Genomic DNA, 14,179 nt, shown 5'->3' on the forward strand with positions numbered 1-14,179 from the left:
AGATGATGTACACTTTTAGAAAAAAAAATGGCTTTATAAAAGTAAAAATGCCCATAAACGGTAAAAAATCCATTTAAACTTATTGGAAAAGATTAATTTCTATCACTGCTGTGAACTGATAACACACTCAGCAAAATATCGTCTAATTATTGTTATCGATAAAATCCCAGAAAATATTGAGATGTTTTTTTGTCAATATCGCACACCCCTAATATATTTAACGTTTTGTTTAGAACATTTTTTAAATAAATATGAGAAGTGCCCTTTTTTCCACTTGAGCCCCTGCCCCTCAAAATGTCTGTGCACGTCCCTGTCCCATAATATTTGCAAAATGTAAATGTTCTTGCAGGGTTTCACATAACATTACATAACTTTACTTACTTTTACACTGAATTGTGTTATTTTAATATCATTGATATATATATATATATATACACATCAATGATATTAAAATAACATTAAAATAGCAGCTACACTGCTGTCTCAACATTTCCCGACCCGACCTGATATTTTGATTTTTTTATTTGTTTGACAGGTAAAGCTGTGCGCAGACAGAAACACACACACACACATATATATACATATATTCATTTAATAAAATAAAAAAATTTAAAAATTAAAAATCCCCAGAAAAAAGGGCACTTTCTCTCAAGGAAGAAAAAGGGCAGGTGCTTAAGCCCCCTTTAATGTCTCTGTGTGCACGTGCCTGTTATGAGAACATTACTTTTGAAAGTTCTCTGAACATTCTGAAATAAAATCAACATTTAAAAATGTTCCAACTAAACTGTTTCAGAAAAAAAAAAAAAACATTCCATGAATGATGTATAAACAATGATTTTCAGAACATTATTAAAGACCAGATAACTTTGAACAAACATTCTAATAACGTTACTGGAAGAGCGTTTGTTCATAACTTTTTCATAACCTGAATGTCAGCCAAAGTTCGGAGAACGTTCCTTGTAAACTGATCAGTTACATCAAAATTGATTAGGTTAATATACTCTGAGATTAAATTATCAGAACTTCAGATTTTCTTGTACACACACATTGATTGCTCTGTATTGAGAAATATTGAGTAAGCTAACTCAATATTGCATGTGGTTGCCAAATTGGTATGCGGTTGCTGAGTTGTTTTGAGCGGTTGTTCGCATGTAGCTATGGCATCGCTAGGTGGTTGTTGGATGGATTGTTCAAACTCAAACAAGTGATTATTGATGCTCTCTTTGGAAAGCTCCACTAATTAACTACAACCAACACAGAGAGCACTGATGGATGGCAAACTCTGCACAGAAGCATCAGATTGCTGATACACATTTGCTGCCTCCTTGTGGTGTCCATCAAACATTCTGTTGTGTCTAAAACTCTGCAACAAATGTTCTTGTGGAAATACACTACTGGGTGGTGTGAAGATGTTTATATAAGAACAACTGTTATCTCCAAACTTCCCAGCTGGAGCGTTTCACATTCAATAAAAGTCAATAACAATTTTTTTCAACCTAATAGTTGTGCTGCAGCCAATCCTCCCCAATCATTTATAATCACAGCAGGCTCCATGTTCAACCACAAGAGGGCGCTTTTTAGACACTGGACTGTCCCCATTTCAGTGTTTACCAGGGCAGCAATACATGCATGAATTAGATAATGCTGTGAACACAACTAGCCTGATGCACATTTCATTTTAACCGATGACTGTATTTCCAAACATACTTTGCAAAGAGTAATTATGCATATATTTTGTTTTTGAAGTCCTCTGAAGGCAGCAGATTTGACCCACCAATGGCTTGTTAGCAGAGAGACTAAATGAATTCTCACCGGAGACGCTCGGCAGAAGATTCCAACAACAGATGCTGCAACCAACAGCTGGAAGTTTCAATTAATTAGTTAATTAAGCTTGACTTACACTTGCAGCCCTGTCTACAGGTCAATGTATAATGTGATATGGTAAACCCATGTCCACTTTGCAGCAAACATGCTGTGACAGTCTCAGTTATATGAGAGAAAATAGGCTTTCATGAACATGTTGCTATAGATTAAATCTATTAGATTGAAACCTTCTCATATCTAAACCAAAGAGGAGAAGCAAAAAGTCATTTCAGAAACACTGAAGTTAGCCTTGAACTAAATTTTATGTTCCCAAACCTAGTGAGCTGTCAAGCAAATAAACAATTTCCAAGCAAACATGGAAAGTTGTTAGAACTTTGGCTAACATTCTGACAAGGTTTTCTAAAAGATATGAACAGGCATTCTTCCAGTAACAGTAATAGAATGTTTATTCAAAGTTATCTGGTCCATAATAATGTTTAATAATAATAATAATAATAATAATAAGTTACATAATTGCTAGAGCAAAACATTCTTAAAGTAATGTTTAACGTTCTTGAACTTTATTCATATTTGATAAACGTTCCAATAGCTTTGAGAGAAAACATTAACAACATTCTCAAAATTATCTCATGATGTTATTTGTACTTGTTGAACATTCCAAGAAATGTTATTTTGTAACATTTAAATAATGTTCTAATCACAAGAAAACTGGGCATATTAATGTTCATAGAATATTACAAATGAACGTTTAAATAACATATTTTGGGTTAAAATTTTGTAGAATGTTGTAAGAAACCTTCTTGTAACCTTTAAATAACGTTCTAATCACAACAGAAAAACAGGACTTTAACATTTAGCGTTTAACAATTTTAACGGCCTTAAGAGTTTTAAAAATAAACAGTCAAATAACAATATATTTTGGGTAAAAAAAATAAAAAAAAAAGTTAGTCGAATGTTGTAAGTGAAGTTTTTGTAACCTGGACATTTCTGTTTTAGAAACATTTCAAAACCTAAATTTGTTGCCTGGGTAGAAGTCAGGGATTATTGTCCTGCCCTCAAACTGGTAACGTTTATGTTTTTTATTAAAGATTACGAGGACACACTAATAAAAAAAAAAATAATGATGTGCACGGATAAATTATTCATAATAAACACTTCAATATTCCGTAAAGAAATAAAAAGTGTCAGTTTTGATATCATGGTGACTTTGAACTCATTTAGAAGGGGTAACTGCCTGTGAGGAGTGTCCCACTTTAGTTGTGGTGCTGGATACACAATGCACTCTATATATAAAGTGCCCTCCACTAACATTGGCACATATGAGCAAAGGCGGCTGTGAAAATAAACCTACGTTGTTTATCCCTTTTATCTTTCATTCAAAAAATGCACAAAATTCTAACCTATCATTGAAGTAAAACAATTGAAAGTGGGGAGAAAATCTCATGATGAAATAAATGTTTTTCTCCAATGCATGTTGGCCACAATTATTGGCACCCCTAGAAATTCTTACGAGTAAAATCTCTCTAAAGTATATTCCCATTCATATTTACACTTTTTAGCACACCAGGGTGACTAGGAGCATGAAATTGTCCAGCCATGGCTTCCTGTTCCTCAGGATTACAAATATGAGGAACACAAAGGCTAAATTCTCTGAAATTTCATAGTTAATTCAATGTGTTACTCGTGTTTTTGTTTTCTGAGTGAAAATTGTTTCTACACCCATTTTCTTCAGTGAATGTTAAGTTTAAATGCATATACATACAGATGTTAGAGACAGCAAACTATCAAACTATCTATCTAGATTATGGTATATAAAGACGATATACTGTAATTAATTGCAGCCAAAAACGTGCGTGTTGTTTTTTATTGATTTTTATGGCACGGACTGTTCATACACAATGAAAAAACACTGGGATATGTTACGGATGTGCTTTTCAATTAGAGATGATCAAACAGAATCACTAACAAAGACCCAATTCGCACTACAAAGGGCCAGCGGTGCTTTCAACTAGCGCTTTTCTCTCAGAAAACAATCCCACTGTCAATATTCTAACGGTGAAGGTGACAATAACAACACACAGGTTACACAAGAGAATAGGACACAGGTGTGATCGCGAACGGTTCCGCGTAATTTGCTTTTCTTGTCCCCGTAACACGCAACCACGTCTGATCACACGGGTTAATGGCACGTCTATTACGGAGGGACCTCGGGGGCAAGCTGAATACATGATCAGGAATATTTATACCTCTTTCTAGCCTCTCAGTCCCATCTGTACAGAGATTTTTCCTGCTTTTCATAAATCACTGGGTTGAGGCAATTGCACACAGGCACACTGGAATGGGATTTTACTGCTGGGAGGGGGATGGAGCAGAAATGAGAGTGCTCGTTTGCTTCTCAAAAAGGAGCATGTTAAGATGCGAGGAAATTTAGGTTTGAGACTTGACACATTTAGCCACGTGCGGTTAAAAACATCCCAGATTTGCAGCGCTCGGCTTTGTCGTCTCACAGCAACAGAATGTGCAGATTTGGTTTACACAGCAACAGACAGTAATTTATGCTTCCAATGTTAATGCCTCCTTCAGTAATTTGGATAACTGCATCTTTCAGCGTGCTGTGAGCTTCTAGAGCTCCTTCCTGCTTGTATGTAAAGAGTCATTTGTCAGAGTCGTTTAGATGAGATTTGTGGGCAATTTTCCCTTCTGTTTCGGTGATAAACTCTGATGGCGTGCTGTGATGTCAGGCATTTATACATGTCTGTGTCACAATCAATAAAGTTATTAGGATTCCCTGACCGGGCTTTCCTACCTTCCTCTCCTCAATTCTTCACTCTGCTCCTTTGAGATTAAAAGAATGCAATTCCAGACCCTCAAATCTAGCAGCTTAACCCCAGTCAGCATGTAACCTGAAAAACAGTAAAGCAAGTATCACAAGCAAATATCTCACTGGGTCAATGACAAATAAGGAAATGCTTGTTTCTTAAGTTTTTGTCTTAATAACTACATAAATATCAATCACTTCATCACTTTTTTGAAAGTGATTAAGGTACCGTACTACAATCTGCTGCCATCATATAGTTGGAAAAATAATACTGTAACCTAAAAATCAACAGCCAGGGCAGCGGTTCTGGTCAGGGAAGTGGACAGGGCCAGGGCAGCGGTCAGGGCAGCGGTTCTGGTCAGGGAAGTGGACAGGGCAGCGGTTATGGTCAGGGAAGCGGACAGGGCAGCGGTTATGGTAGCGGTCAGGGAAGCGGTTATGGTCAGGGCAGCGGTCAGGGAAGCGGTCAGGGCAGCGGGTATGGTCAGGGGAGCGGTCGCATTTGTGCAAGAAACCACTACATCTAACAACATTTAGATGTTGAAACGCCATAGAAACGCACAATCTTCTCTTAATTAGGCTAGCTTAATTATTATAACATGGCGTGAACGCAGCATTCAGCGCATCCAACCCCAATCAAACACACCTGAACAAGCTAATCAAGGCATTTCAGATTACTAGAAAGCTACAGGCAGGTGAATTTGATCAGGGTTGGAATTGACTTGATCTCCTTGGATCTTTAAAACCGCATTTTACAGCGGTTGATATTGTAGCATCACATATTCGTTTTAGTTTTGTGCGCTTCGCTGTCCGCTTCTCCTGACGCACCAATTCAGCGCATTTTCCAGCAGAGATCGTTGTGAGATCGTAGGCCGGGAGGATGACAGCTCGAGTGTATTTCGTGTTGATTGCTGTTTTATCGTGTCTGTTTGGATACTTGAGCGTAACTCACGCTATTCAAAGACGAACCACAGGTGAGAAGATCTGTTGACTTCATTACACAGCCTGAAGAAATGCAGAAATAAGTGACTCCCAGTCTTTGAAAGTAATGAACACGGTTTAGGAATGAGTAATATTAAAACACTTTTTTTGATTTGAAGCAGAGATATGTAAAATTTGTGTTTAGGTTTGAGACCCATTGCGAAACCCCTGATTTACAAATTCTGAAACCGCACTCCCTGGCCTAATGATCCTCTTGAATTCTCTAGTGGACGGTTTCTGTCCGGCGAGGCTGACGTTCGTGCCGTCCCGTCGAGGATGTTCTTCTGATAACGACTGCCCTGGAGGACACAAATGCTGTCAATTTGACTGTGGGCGTGTTTGCGTGCTGCCTGTTTTCAGTGAGTTTCAGTTAATAATGGACGCTAAGGATCCCAAAAAAACCACAAACACGAGTAACGCATTTTATTCAATGCAAGTTTTAAGCAGAGACTTTGCCTTTTGTTCTCATCTAAAGTAGGTTTGAATTCATCCCTTAGGATCGTTTTAAGCACAGGATGGCTTTACAAAATAAAGAGTAATAATACTTGGAATATAATTCACTCTGTAGGTAAAACTTGCTATTCATGCTTTGAATGTTTCGTGTTGTATATTGAAGTGGCATACTGTCTATTTGCACAAACTAAAGATGACTATATCTGTGTCCACGCAGTGAAACCGGGTCAATGTCCCATACCAGAGATGATTCCACTGTGTGCTGAAAGCTGTTTCCATGATGGCCAGTGTCCTGCCACACAGAAATGTTGCCCAACCACCGGTGGCCTTGCATGCAGTGAACCACGTGGTCAGGGAAGAGGTCAGGCAAGTTGCCAGGGAAGCGGACTGGGCCAGGGAAGCGGTTCTGGCCAGGGAAGCGGTTCTGGCCAGTCAGGGAAGCGGTTCTGGTCAGGGCAGCGGTCAGGGAAGCGGTTCTGGCCAGGCAAGCGGCCAGGGAAGCGGTCAGGGCAGCGGTCAGGGAAGCGGCCAGGGCCATGGAAGCAGTCAAGGTAATGGTCGGGGATGTGGTCATTGAAATGGTCATGGGAATTTTGCATAACACTTACTGGAGATCTTTTCAGTTCAGTGCTTTATTCATATGGCATGGTTTTTCACTCTTTGCTCAAACAGTTTAGAAAGATTGTCTCTCCCCCACCTCCACCTCCTCAAATAAAAAGGATTGCTTGATTGAAGAGTTGGTGTTTTTGGTATAATTTGCCTGTTTCTTGCATAACTGCTTTCTGGCGTTTTTACTGTATTTTTATGACATGTATGCAGCCTTGGTGAGCATAAGAGGCTTTCAAAAACATAAAATCACTAAGCCCAAACCTTTGAACAGTATTGTATTTAATATTGATATACATGTTATATTATCGATCTGAAAATAATTGTTTTCACTTTCAAAAACTACATGTATATTGTATCTACCATGGTATAGGAAAATGCTAATCATTCAGAACATTATGGTATACGTAGTATTAATGCTATAAAATTGGATGCAGATCTAAAATGTAAACTTCATAATTTTCTTCATTACAATTTCAGAACATTGACATTTTCACATATGGAATTTTAATTCCAAAATGGTGTTTTGTTTGTTTAATTTATTTTTCGTTTTTATTTAATTTTATTTTACAAATTTCATGAATATTCATTTGTAAGTCGCTTTGGATAAAATTGTCTGCTAAATTACTGAATGTAAATATGATTTTTTTTTTTTTTTTTTTTTTTTTTTTTTTTTTTTACCTTTTTGGGTTATGTGCCTGAAACCATCATACAAAAAGGACATTGAGCTTTGAGAAATTAATTTATGATAAAATGTCTATGATAAAATCCCACAAACAAGCAAATTAACAATATTATTGTTATTAAAATTGTGATGTAATGGAAGTATTAAATGTTCCTTTCTCTGGTATTGTGACGAACATCTAAATGAAACAAATCATGGCATTTTGTAACCAGAGAGAAGTCTGATGTTTCACTGTAAAATCAAGTTGTGACATTCTGAATAAAAAATGTGAAAAATGAAACATACTGTATGGGTGAATCGTTCACAGTAAGATCAATAACATCCATTTAGAAAATAGAAGGTGAATTTTCATTTCAAGCAATACTAATTACATTACATTCTACTTAATTTGTACTTTAAAAAAAAAAAGTAAAATATTTGACAAAATGAACAATTTTTATTTCATACTTTTGCGGTAGTTTTCTTCATTACAATTTTAGGATATTGAAATTTTTCATATTATACCCCAGAAATAATATCATAGAATTTTAATGCAGAAACTGAATACATATTCATTATAGAAGAGGTGCATTATTTATTTTGGAAATTGTAATTCTTGTTTTGTTATAGATCAAAAGATTCATACACCAAATAAGACCACGTAATTGACTGCCAACTAAAAATTTTGTTTTTGATGAGAAAAGAATGCTGTAGAAGAATCTTTCTACACAGGCTTTTAAAATGATTTAATGTTTCCTTTCTTGAGGGATTTGAGCCATTCAAAAATTCTGAATGGCGTTCTAAATCCCGTTCAGTTACTTCCCATCCATTTCTATGCTAATGACATTTCTGTGGCATTTAACAGACGGACAGAGCTGACCTTTCGGTGCCTGATGACTCCAGGTGTCAGATGATGGCTCTGCTCTAACATTTAACAAATCTTCCTATGCTGCGTATTGGCTGCAGAAACAAAATAGTAAATGGAACACAGCCCAAAAATCAACTGTCCTCATCCAACCCCAAGCCCACTGGCCTTTAGTTAGTTAGCTCACCCTTTAGCTGTATCTCAAGCATGGGCGGAAAGTGAGACGGCTGCTATAGCCTGTGGCTTCTGTAACTTGAATGAAGAAAGAAAAATCCAACTTTTCCCAAATGAAACCATGTTCACTTCAATGTTTTGGGTTTACGGTAACATGCACTGACCTCAAAAGCACTAAACTAAGCATTTGTGTCACTGTGCCCAAGCTGTCAGTTACTGTTAGTCCATTTTTCAGTGTTTTTCCTCTTTGAATTTCTAGTTAAACTTCAGAAGCGATTGCTGTATTCGTTTGGTGCTTTAAGGACGCAGCAGTAACCTGACAAGTCCGGCTGTTCTACAATAATTAATGCTGACGCTGTTAAGAAATTAAACATGTTTATGTAATAATTTGAAGGTTTTTATATCTTTAGAATGGAAAAGACAAGTCATGTCTCCTGGTACTACTTTCTATTTATATTACATTTTGATGACATAACGCATGCATTTGTAATGCACTTCAAAGTCCACATAAAAGTTAAAACAGATGCATGCATTATAATGTGATATAGATCCTCACAGTGCTATAGGTTTATAAAACCCTTTGTTACAAACTATTTATAATGCACCTCACATTGGAGGGAATGCATCATTCTATATAGATTTTCTGCTGCTGTCTTGTGTCTGGGATTTAGTGCACGGCAACATTTCTTGATGCATTATACAGACACATTTCCATTGTAAATTAAATAACAAAGCTGGAATTATTTAAATGCCATGCAGTTTCAAAAGCTTCATGCCGGTTTCATCATTTTTAGTGCACAACTTCATTAAATCATGGTTTTATTTCCACCGGAAGATAAGCATCTCGCAAGACGCCAGAAAAAGATCCATGTTGCTTCTAGAACATGGAGTCGACTCATGAGATCTAACCCACTTTTTCCTCCACTTGAGAGAGACGCTGATGTGAACTGGATTCAAATCATTAAGATGGAATCAAAATCATTTGTGGTGCTTGTATCAATTGTGCCTTTCTTGCAAGACGAAAAAATGGATTTGTATTCCTTTTTTAAAAGGATTATGCCTTTCACTACAGTCAATTCAAGGAATCTGGGTTTTTATGGGTTGGACAATGACTATACATTCTAATTGTCTCATTTTTCATGCCCCTAAAGCACCAAATCCAAAAGCCTCCTTTATAGTTGATGCAGTTTCTGAAGTATCCTGTGGTGTGACATGCAATAAGTCACTAAAACTGCTTTTAAAAATAATTTATTCTATAATTAATTTACATGCAGTGTTATGACCTTATACTAACTGAGGTTACATGGAATAGTTGGTCACACCACAGGACCATTTAAAATGAAGTAATGAAGACACAAAGGCGATTAAATGCTGTGAATTTCTGCCGTGACATACAATCACTACTGTTCAAAAGTTAAGAAAATGTTTTTGAAGTCTCTTATGCTCACCAAGGATGCATTTATTTGATCAAAAATACTGTAATTTTATGAAATATTAATACAATTTACAATAACAATTTTAATTTTCTAATTTTAATATACTCTAAAATGTAATTTATTTCAGCAACGACAGCTGAATTTTCAGCATCATCATTACTCCAGTCTTCAGTGTCACATGATCCTTCAGAAATCATGCTGATTTGCTGCTCAAAAAACATTTCTAATTATCATTAATTTTGAAAACAGATGTTTTTGTAGATACCTGTACGTTTTTTAGGATTCTGTGATGAAAAGACAACATTTATTTAATTGTAATAATTTAAATGTCTTTACTGTCACTTTTGATCAATTGAATGCATCCTTGCTAAACAAAAAAAGTTGTTTTTTTTTCTTAAAAAAATACACGTTTGAATGGTGGTGTGCACAACTAGAAAATAAAGTAATAAATAAAGGGTTTGTAACATGGGCTTTCATGCAGTAAATCAGGAAACACCACAGCGTCAATACACGTCACCTACAGACACAAATAGAAATGGTGAGCATATGTCTACATTTGATGTCATCTGCCTGACCTAGTTAGGATATGAAAGCTTGGATCATTTAAATGATAATTCTTACCTTCCTTTCAAAGGCAATTTGGTTCCTCCTGCTGCTATTAATATCATGAACTGATTGACTTCAGTGTAATCAGAAAATCAGGTGAATCTACTTTAACATGAGCCAGTGATAACAGCATGTAAGTTTAAAGCTCTTATTCAAACATCACTTTGAAATTCATATACACACAGACGTTCATAGACGAAGATATGAAGAGACATTTGATCAATATAATATACACACAGCTGCTATGAATTATGCAATAGAATCTCTGTTAGTCAATGCAGTTCGATAAGTTACAGCAAGAATGCACAGCTCAATCCAAGTTGCACAACATATCTCAAGTGCGTCGTTATATTACCAGAAACCTGAAGACTGATTAGAGATTGTTTTTTAAGTGCTTTAGTTCAGGAACCGAAGCCAGTGGGAGTCCTGATGTTCTCCATGCAATCACTTCTTTATGGAGAAAGTCAATTCTGATAACATTTCACACAGCTCACCTCAATTACCAATTTTAACACGTTACCTAACTGATGCCAGCTGTGAGCGCTCTTGTTTCATTAGTTCAGGGTATTGCTAAAGACGCACATAACCACATTTTTGGCTACCAGAATACAGTACGGTCGTTATTGTAGCTTATTCTGAACACAGTCCGCCCACTCAGACAGGAAGAGACCGTCTGATTGACATGTAAAGCTTTTGGCGGCGTGTTTATCTGAAGAGGATGATATCATGAATCTGTAAAGTAGCATTTTGCATGCACAAACCTGAATGTTTGCTGGGTATAAGGAGATATTTCATGCATTTTTCACTCTAGCTCGCCGCTTAGCTTTCTATATGATAAACCCATCTTACTCTTTTTGCATAATTCACTGTTATATACCATAACTCTTGTATAGGGCATGTGTTCTTGTTATGGCAGTCACTACGTTATGTAACCAAGTATTGACGTTGAGCTGAAAGTGGAGGATTTTGCAGGAAATGGTTTACTGGTTAAGGTAATAACCTCACACATACAGTACGCATATAAACAGTGCATGTATTTGTTATGTTGTGGCTTAAAGCCTGTAGAGAGTGTCCAGGGTAATCTCAGTCCACATAATGAATACGAGCACGTGGTCTGGCTCTGCGAGGCGCTCAGCTGCCAGTGTTTCCCAGCTCCGAGGTGCAGGAAGCAAGTGGTAAGAGGACGTGGGGGCTGGGAAGCATGAGCTCTTTAATTCTGCACCAGGGGAAAACCCTTCTCAATTTCTGTGTGGGTAGATTATGGGTTATAAGTGTGCGAGCGTGCGCATATGTATTATGAAGGAGCGTGCATGTGTGTGTGCATGGCTTTTTTTGCACTCAAGTGGATGTTGGAGTATGTATGTCAACTGCGAATAGCCACAAGTGTTTGTTTTTCCATAGGCTTGCACTGTATGTTTGGAGGGCAAGTTGTCAGCCTGTGCATCTATGTATGTGTGTGTGTGTTTATTGGGCGCCTGGTGTGATAAATGAGACACAGAGGTAGGGGATCCTTTCCCCCCCGTGTGGAGCAGATTGCATGTGTGTCTAGGCTTGCCTGTCTTTGACAGCTCCTATAGGATGCATTGGGGTATTGGGGGAGGGGGCAGAAATCCAGTTGTTTGGAAGCATTCAGCACATTGATTAAAGCACTTTAGGTGTTTTACACCAGCAAACAGGTTTGCTTGTTGGCTTTATATCTACTTTATACTGCTGTTTACATCCTTTGTTCAAAATATAATATAGTTTTAAAGGAAGTTCACCCAAATATTTAAATTCTGTCATCATTTACTCACCCTCATGTCATTCCAAATCTGTATGACCTTCTTTTTTTTTGGTGGAACATAGTAGATGATATTTCACAGAATGTCCAGGGTGCTCTTGTTGATGATGGTAACTGGAGCTGTAGAGATACAAAAATAATACATCATATAACTCTATTGTATTATACTGATTGTGCATTTTCATTGTTTTCCTAAGCCACGCTTTTATTTTCGTATTTCTTATTTTTATGTATTTTTTTACTTTATTTATTTATCTATCTATTGTATTAAGTTGATAATGTCTTTTGTTCTGCTTTGTTTTCTTCTTTGTAGTATTGTCCTAAAACTCATACATTTTTTAATAAAACAATGTAAAAAGTAAAAGTAGTCCATACAACTTCTGCACTATATTGCAAACATTCTGAAGCCATACGATGCTAATCCATATTTAATACAAATTGATGTCAATGATAATACACTCAAGAACCACTGACATTTGACCTCAGACCTGGCATATTTTTTTCTGTCTTCTGGACATTTTTAGATTTCGCCAGCCCTAGTCTTCATTACACTATCACAAGTTTGTAATCGGTAAGATGCACAAATGTTTTCAACATTGGTCATAATCAGAAATGTTTTTTGAGCATCAAATCAGCATATTACAATGATTTCTGAAGGATCATGTGACACTGAAGACTGGAGTAATGATGCTGAAAACTCAACTTTGCCATTTTATATTATAATAATCTTTCACGATATTACTGTTTTTGATGTATGTCTGATAAAGTAAATGCATCTAACTAAAATCTGTAAGTTTCGTTAAAACAAATTCTGTCATTTGATATGCTAAACAGCACTGAAAGCCATCATTTGGTTCTGCTGTAGAAATTGTACTGTATATTAGCACTTAATTGCCGTGTTTATTACACAGCAGTCAAGATGTTACTCAACTGAATCTTTCATTTACTGCTGGAAGTGAAAGTCAGCGTCAATCATTATGAGTCACTACAAAGCATCTCTCTGGGAAACAGCAGCAAATTAATATTTATTTGAGCCACAGAATAAAGGAAATGTCATCCTTCTGTTTGTTTTCATACTACTAACCGCAGAAAGATTCTCATTGACATGCCTAATGCCAGATGTTCAGATGCATCTCATCTGCATTGGCCCATGTTCCCTGCGTGTTCAGTATGTTGACTGATGTGAACTCCACGTCAAGCTTTCTTTGAAGCCATCTGCAGCTGATGAATTGAAACAGTTGATGTCCTCTGGTAGCAGCAGCATGTAGAGAACTCTCACTGATGGAAGAATGGATGAACATGCAGACAGTCTGTGGAGTGTGTCTCACACAGCACCCCGCTGACAGGATAACGTTACGGGAGGTGCATTCATGTCGCATACACACATGGCCCCCCCCAAGGGCATGTCAGGATATAACCTAATAGCCAGGAGGGGGATTAACCAATCTCAGTCCATTCATTACACTGACAGAGCCCTAAAGAGGAGAGGTGAAGAGAGAGAAATAAAGAAAGGTGAGTTACAGCCACTATTCTCCAGTGCTTCTCTTTCCCCCGACCTTCATCTCCAAACGGGGTCATGTATATATATGCATGTTTTTGAAAGAAGTCTTTTACGCTTTTCTTACGCATTTACAATTGCAAATTTTCCACTGAAATTTTGTCATGATCCTACTGAGACAACTTGACAATAAATCCCACAATTGGCTATTGATTGAAGTGCTTATACAAATCACTGCCAGACTGGTGATGTGTAAAAGTTTTGTTTTGCTTTTCCCACAGATAAAAATGAATGCCATAATTACACAGGACCAGGGGCGTAGATTACGCGGGGGACGTGTCCCCCCCACTTTTAATATCACGTAAATTCGTCCCCCGCACTTTTTCGGGCAAGTGTGTTCGCATAGAGGTTTTCAAGAGCCCGTGTGAATAAATATAGATTTAAATTCAAAGAGACAGGATAGTCTGTGCATGA

The sequence above is a fragment of the Sinocyclocheilus rhinocerous genome, unplaced genomic scaffold (genome assembly GCF_001515625.1).
Source record: "Sinocyclocheilus rhinocerous isolate Xijiao unplaced genomic scaffold, SAMN03320098_v1.1 scaffold218, whole genome shotgun sequence".
Taxonomy (NCBI): domain Eukaryota; kingdom Metazoa; phylum Chordata; class Actinopteri; order Cypriniformes; family Cyprinidae; genus Sinocyclocheilus; species Sinocyclocheilus rhinocerous.